This window comes from Sinocyclocheilus anshuiensis, unplaced genomic scaffold, assembly GCF_001515605.1.
Source record: "Sinocyclocheilus anshuiensis isolate Anshui unplaced genomic scaffold, SAMN03320099.WGS_v1.1 scaffold1272, whole genome shotgun sequence".
Taxonomy (NCBI): domain Eukaryota; kingdom Metazoa; phylum Chordata; class Actinopteri; order Cypriniformes; family Cyprinidae; genus Sinocyclocheilus; species Sinocyclocheilus anshuiensis.
Window position 1 is genome coordinate 300,301 of NW_015547713.1, and position 7,890 is coordinate 308,190.

General features: G+C 36.8%; 1 protein-coding gene across 3 annotated transcripts in view; it reads left to right on the plus strand.

The window, feature by feature from the left end:
• Positions 1-2,564: 2,564 nt before the first annotated feature.
• The window catches only part of grb10b (growth factor receptor-bound protein 10b), a 114,045-nt gene continuing 108,719 nt past the window's right edge, over positions 2,565-7,890 (plus strand). For 2 of the 3 annotated variants that reach the window (XM_016506937.1, XM_016506938.1), the window contains exon 1: positions 2,567-2,813. The gene's annotated coding sequence lies outside the window, so the exon portion shown is untranslated. Of the gene's footprint in view, positions 2,814-7,890 lie in introns of all 3 variants that reach the window. The other variant, XM_016506939.1, reaches the window with a different exon arrangement.

Below are 7,890 nucleotides of genomic sequence, written 5' to 3' on the forward strand. Positions count from 1 at the left end.
AGTCAGTCGACAGCGAACGTTGTCCAGACGGCTTGACAAGAGGGGAAATCCAATAACACGAGCAGTAGTCCAGGCGAGGTGCAAACACAGTCCGAAACAGCAGGCAAAGGGTTCTTTGAAGATAAACAGGCAAAAATCAGGTAACACGGGAAAGCAGGCAAGACAAGACTATGACTAGGAACTAAGGACTAGAAACTAGGGCAGGAAACTGGCTCCGTAATGTGCTACCACTAGGAGAGCGATAAACGCAACCAATGCTCAGCGTTGAATGGTGGTGTGAGACTGATTTATATAGTGTGTGTTATTGGTAGCAGCTGTGTGTGATTGGTTTCAGGTGAGCTTGTGATTAGTGCAATGGAGTATGGGAAATGTAGTCCAGGGTGATGTGTAACAGTCTGTGTGGTGTGAGAGTCAATATCATGGGAGGGCGACCTGGACCGGAAGTGGATGGAAGTTCATGGACCGGATTCGTGACAGAAATTTACTTTTGGTACTTAAGTACTTTTAAATGCAAGTACTTCTGTACTTTTACTTAAGTAAGAAAATCTGTCTTTACAACTTTTACTTGTAATGGAGTAATATTTTACCAGCAGTATCTGTACTTTCACTCAAATAATGGAATTGTGTTCTTTGTCCACCATTGCATACACAGAAAGTACTTTCACTTAAGTAATGGAGTTGTGTACTTTGTCCGCCTCTGAATATTTCTGACAGAAAACTAATTATATTTGGTTGAATAACATAAAGGGGCCAACATACACTTTATGAAATTAAAATTGTGACTTTTTGTTACATTTGTTTTTTGTCTGTATAGTCTACTCTTGAAAGTTGTAAAAGAGAGCATACACATTTAAAATGTACTATTTTATTATTGCAGAAAATAATTATGCTTGCTGCAATCCCATGCATATAGCCTATGCTTCATAATATGCCTACTTCTGAATGGCAGTAACAAGTACCAAATCATGGTACATGACTGTGATGTAAAGCAAACAAAATATATGCACTCGTCAGCTCTTTTTATATGGGGTCTTTAAAAATTAAAGTTCTAATTAGAAACAAACAGCATCTTACAGCATGATGCCATCATAGTAGAACATTTTTTTCCACAAGACCTTCTTCATCTCTAGCTCCACAGAAAGCAATCAGTGTCCTGTGGATTTGAAGAAACCAGAATACAATACACTGTTCTGAAGAACATGATTTCCAAAGAATACAGCCAACCAAAGATCCTTATACAACCACCACAACAAAATTGGTTCTTAAGAAAACAAGGATTATTTGCTGAATGTGCTTCAGAAACATTACCGAACTTTTATTTATGAGTGTATAATAATTTGCAACTAGTGTAAAATCTTGTGACCAGCCTCTTGTTCTGCAGTGGCCTTGTCTTCTGATAATTACTGTAAATGTATCACAGAGTCAATTAGCTATTTGATTTAATGGTTACTCTTATCATTCTCATGCCATCAGCCTTTTCAAAAATATCTGCTTACCTAGGAGGCATGATAACAGAAAGGAACTGACAAAGTCTGCAAGACAAGACTTCTGTGTGCTTCAATGGGCAAAATAAAATGGGGTGTCATTTTCTTTGATTACTCATACACTTGCACTTGTGTTTTTTTTTTCTTTCTTTCTCAAAACGACTAGTGTTTTGACTGTCTAAATTAATGACTTTGATAACTGCTCAGTATTAAACCAGTGAATAAATTCTCTTTAGCGCTGAGGCGGCTCCTTTAACAAGACTGCAAGTAATGATTGCACATTCTGCATGCCTAATAAGTGAAATCATCATACTCACAATATCAGTGTATGTCATGCACAGCTTGGTTATTATAACAGTGTTCACATGGGACTCATTTTTAGATAACATTTTTAGTTTATTTTTTATGACATGTAATGCAGGCACAAAGCCTAGCTCAGTGTGACAAGACTACTGATGTGCCTGTGCTCACTGTCAGCAGGCTTTGGACTGCATTTGCCCTCAGAGTGGACAGGATAAGAAATGTTTTCTTGCTTTACAGCCTGACCCAGCATCATGGTGAAAAATGGCAACACTCAAGCCTAAGTAAAATTGTAAAATATTAAAAGTAATTTGTTAATATACTGTAGCCTATATATATATATATATATATATATATATATATACTATTCATTCTTCTGTGGAACATAAAAGAAAATGCTTTGAGAAATATATTTTAAAATGCAAATCAATTGTCACCAAAATGGTTTGATTACCACACCAATCTTCAAAATATCTTCTTTTGTGTTCCACAGAAAAAAGAAAGTCATGCAGGTTTGGAACAACATGAGGGTAAGCAAATGATGACAGACAGTTCTGGGCAAACTATTCTCTTAAACAGCTCTGATTATGTGACTGTTCACCTCAGCCATGTCAAAATGTTCAGTTAAATCAAGACAGTTTGCACTTTCATTTATAGTTGACATCAATTTTGATGACAGATGTTATTAAAAAACAAGGTTTTGTAGTTTGTCGGCTGAGGAATACCACAAGGTACTTTTCTAGGTCTTATTCCATTCTTGGGAGGTTCCTCCACTGACAGGCTGAGACTGAAGACACAGTTTTGTCCGAGGATGATGAAGCTTTTAAGGGTGGGGCTACTGGAAGAGGAAGAGTTGTTTGGTGTGTATTGGAGAGAGTCAGCTGAGAAATAGATACATTGTGGACGCTTGCATTGGGATATTAGAGATCCAGAAGCAGAAGCAGTAATGGTGAAGCAGTCTTGTAATACTGTGTGCATTTAGCTTTCTGTGGCTGGACAGACGCAGGGCTTTACACACACAAGCCACCGGTGAGTTCTGGTTCATGAATGCTTTTAAATGGGTTCACAATGATTTAAACCCCCGTTTAAAGAGCATGACAAAGTTAAAAAGCTTAGAGTGGTAATTCATGCATGATGTAGTGCTGAAGGAGCGTGGAATGGGGGTAGTGTGTGTAGATGAGAGCAGGGAAGGTTTGTGTTAAACTTCTCAGCTTATTATTTATCCATTAATACAAGAGAGGTAAACATGATGTTATTTCCATCCTCATACATATTGACATGTATTTAATTTCTGGCAAGCTTTATGAGGCAAGTTGTGAACAAAGGGTGAGCTGCTTTCTTAAATGTAAAACCTAAACACCCCTAAAAGATGTTCTTGTCACTGAATATCTTAAATATTATTTTTTTCCTGCTTAGTCAATTGCATTAACATAATTTTATATAGGCTATATAATGATTATCTGTTAAAGGGACAGTTAAAAAAAATGCAAGAAGATATTTCTAATAAAATCTGAGAGATTTCTGTCCATATTTTCAATTTCAATTCACATATAAACATTGCTCAATGCACATAAAAAGAGCACATCAAATATGATAAGTTCTACCAGACATTCTTGATGTTCAAGAACAAGCCTCCATGTGGGTCAAACAAGTGCATTGGAGCTTCAGTTTACTATATTTGATCAGCTCCATGTTGAATGTTATATGTAAATAAAAGCCTAAATTAAATCTGTTCATCATACAAAGCATTTGTTTCTCTTTAGAAGACTTAGATTAAACCACTTGATTCATATTGATTACTTTTACGATGTCTATAAACTTGTTGTAGTGTCAATGTTTTGGTGAAATGGACTTTCAATGGAGGTACAGTAATCTCTCAGGTTTCATTAGAAATATTCTCATGAAATATTTTCATTCATTCATTCTCAAAAATGAATGAAAGTCTTATGGGTTTAGAATGACATGAGTAAATGATGATAGAATGGTCATTTTTGGGCAAACTATTGCATGTCGTTGATGAATATTTTACTCTACTATCAAAATTATACTGTAACATGGACACAATAATGTTAAGAATGGCCATTTGTTGTTGGGTGGTATCCAGGAGATTCTTGGAAATTATAGAGTATTATGGAAATTTGTATCTGTAAGATCTGTTTATGCCTAAAGAAAACCTGCAAGCGACCTTACACATTCTGATAATGGAATATATTCCATTCAGATGGTTTGGCGTCTTGTTTTCACTATTTCTGCCTGTATATTAAATGCCAGAGTTGTCAAATACAGGTAGCATTCAGAACTTGGGTTTTGAATAGTAATTTTACCATTCTAGGGTGTGCGTTTTCCTTTAATCCTTTAACAAATTCCATCATATGGACAAAACGGTCTTGACTTAGACCAACCCACAAGATGCTTGCTGCAGAGGGAATTGATCATGAGCTTAACGGCCGTAACTTTCACTGGCCGGCGGACTTCATGGATGCATTCCATTCTATCTTGCGTCATTTTGCTATCATTCACAGTTTCCTATACAGTGTTAATACCCCCTGGACTGAGCGGGGTCGTGACACTATAGACCTGAGCCTGGACACCACAGTTCAGCCAGTGGAAATCCCTGCTGTTCATTCATTCAGCTCTTATGTACATTGAGTTAGTGACTCATAAGGGATGATTATGGGTACTGTGGTCAGAGTGATCTGTCCTGGATCAGACAGTCCGGGTGCATAACGAACTGAAGTTTTATGCAACTCAACATTGGTGTGTTTGCGACTTTCTACCTTGTTTGTGCTGCATTTTTTCTTCAGTTCTGGATGAGATCCTTTTATTTTGGTTTCTTGCATATCCTGGAAGTTTAAGAGGGATTGCATTTTTCCAACCCTGCTCAAATGTTTTTGTTTTTAACCAGACTGAAATTCTCCCATCTTTAGTGTCAACATTTAATAATCATACAGTTGTCATGGTGAGTCTGATCCAGAATTAGTTTTGCTGTTATTATTATTCTGCTGCATGGTGGTTCACTGTGTTTTATGCTGCAGTTACGTTGTATTGGAATTACTGTAATTGCAAGATAGCAACTCAGCGATTCTACTTGGAGGAATGTCCTCAGATTAATTTCTTTGGCAACAATCACAGCGCTAAAATGGATCCAAGTGTGACTTGGTTATTAACGACAGCAAATAATTTAATCACTATGTTAATTCACTTATATTCTGCATGTGATCGCAAACTGTCTAAGAACAAAGAAAGCGCACCATTATCATTAACTCTAATCAAATGTCATACAGTAACAAACAGCAATACGTGTTGAGGTAGGAGCTAACTGTGAATGCCGCTGCCATTTTGTTTTTGTTTATATGACGTTTGAGAGAAATAACCAAGCTTTCATATAAGTTTCCAACTTGTAATTACAAGTCCAATGAAGACTTGAATGGGTTTTAGTCAGAAACTCGTAATTATAGTAATTCAGATGAACAGTTGATGTCTGGAGCAGTTAGAATTTATCATAGAAAACACGCCATGCAAAACTGCGTACCTCGTACTATAGGTATTTATGTAATCATAATGGATACATGTTTTAAAATAAATATTTGATTTTAGATGTTTATTCCTTTGCATAATTTAGGCTTGTTAGCTACAGTTATAAATTCATCAAAACAAATACTTTTTATATGCAGTGCAGCATATTTCCACCTAGGAAAAACATTTCCTGTCTAGACATTGCATTCTTCTTAATTACATAAATGAAACTGTAAATTCAAATAGAAACCCTCCAGTGTGAAATATGGTTTGGATGTGTTCATTGCTGGAATTAAAGAACGAATTTAGCCCACCCATACAGCTAACATGTGCACAACTATAAGAGCTTCAGTCCTATTCATCACTCAGATTGCATAAGAGACTGTTCCTCATTGCCAATGAATCTCTCATCCAATTAGTGATTGTCCATGTTTCCAAAAGCTTTTCTCCCTGGTTGCACATTCAACCATCCTGATGACATGAAGCTTTCTTATAGCTTCTGCCCAGTGGCTCCAAAATAATGGAGTTGCCCATTAATAAAGAAATCAGGATGGGCGACTGAGGTGTGACCGTTGTGCTATTAAGGTTCACATGAAAATCATGGGTGTACTAAATTATACTAACCATCTTCTCAATGTTTTATGATTCAGCACTGGTTCTGCCGTTTAGATTGTTTGAAAGTTGAACACTGATACTAAATTCATTGTTTTTCATTTTTGTTTTTGTTATAACTGGCGCTGGTACTTAAAAACATCTTTATGGAGTCAATATAATGCCACATATATATGCAAAATAATAAAGTTTTGCAAACGAAAATAAAGTTTTGCAAACGAAAATAAAAGTATTGAGACAAAATAAATGTGTTTTTTGCAAACAAAAATAAAGAATTGCAAAATATAAATGAAACAGCACAAAATCAATGATTTTGCAATACATATTTTCTATGGCCATATCTACTAATTTATTTGCAACGCTGCTTTTATTTTGCGTTTCAGTCAAGTTTGAGCTTGCAATACGTTTTTCCCTTTGCGCTTCAGGTTTCTGAGCGTCTCGCTTTCTGGCACTGTTTTGACATGGGGGTGGAGTCAAGGGATGGGGGCGTGTACAACAGGCCTGGGCATGCCTCCCTGGAAGTGACATCATCGGCCCGAGACGCAGCTCACTGATCCAGGCACCATCGTTGAGCAGAGGCATGCGGGTGGATCGTTTCCTTTTATTCTCTAGCATTAAAACATGCATGTTTTCGTTTTATTAACGAATAAAAGGAAACGATCCACCCGCATGCCTCTGCTCAACGATGGTGCCTGGATCAGTGAGCTGCGTCTCGGGCCGATGACGTCACTTCCAGGGAGGTATGCCCAGGCCTGTTGTACACGCCCCCATCCCTTGACTCCACACCCATGTCAAAACAGTGCCAGAAAGCGAGACGCGCAGAAACGTGAAGCGCAAAGGGAAAAACGTATTGCAAGCTCAAACTTGACTGAAACGCAAAATAAAAGCAGCGTTGCAAATAAATTAGTAGATATGGCCATGGAAAATATGTATTGCAAAATCATTGCTTTTGTGCGGTTTCATTTATATTTTGCAATTCTTTATTTTTGTTTGCAAAACTTCTTTTTTTCTCGCAATACTTCATTTTCTTTTGCAATTCTTTATTTTTGTTTGCAAAAAACACATTTATTTTTTCTCAATACTTTTATTTTCGTTTGCAAAACTTTATTTTCTTTTGCAAAACTTTATTATTTTGCATATATATGTGGCATTATATTGACTCCATACATCTTGCTAAAGTAAATTATTGCTGGTCAAGATAAATGAATGAAGTCAATGAATACATTCCACGAATAAGGAAAGGTCTGGATTCATTTCCAAGGAGTTGCAGGAACTTCCATTGTTACTGAAGTAACTGCACTCCCGCTTGACCTTTATCAGGTCACTAAGCCCTGGGACGTGGGAGTCTTGACCTGGCAACTTGTCTTCTGTTATTTGGATAAAAGAATACAATATTCTTTTTCTCAGTGAAGATAATCTCCCTCACCCTCCTGTTCTCTCACAGGCTACATTAGCACAGAAGAATATGGCTGTTAATCCTGTCTACTAGTGCTGAATATGGTTATATTAATTTATTAATTAAAAAAATTATAATAATAAAGAAAAAAGATTAGCCCCTTAGATTACATTAAATATATATGCATTAAATATCTTTGTTATTTTGGTCAATAGCCTTTTTTTGTTTGTTTGTTTTTTGCAACTAATAACCCCAAGGCCATACTGTAAAATGTTATGCAGTGTAACCTCTCAAAAACGTATCGATATTTAAAGGTCCCATATTGTCAAAACTGAAATTTCCTGGCTTTTTATTTACGATAACTGAGGTCTAGGGGCTATTTAACTACCATATAAGTTTCAAAACAGTCAGTCCACAGTAAAATGCATACAGCCTGCATAAAGTAGCTATGATTTTTCACGAACCGTTGTGACTTCCGTAAAAAGTTGACGTCAGAACTACACAGTGACCGCCTTCAGTCACCACCCCGAGCACCGCCCACCGTCCCACTCTCCTTTTGCCAAACCCCCAGACAACATCGCG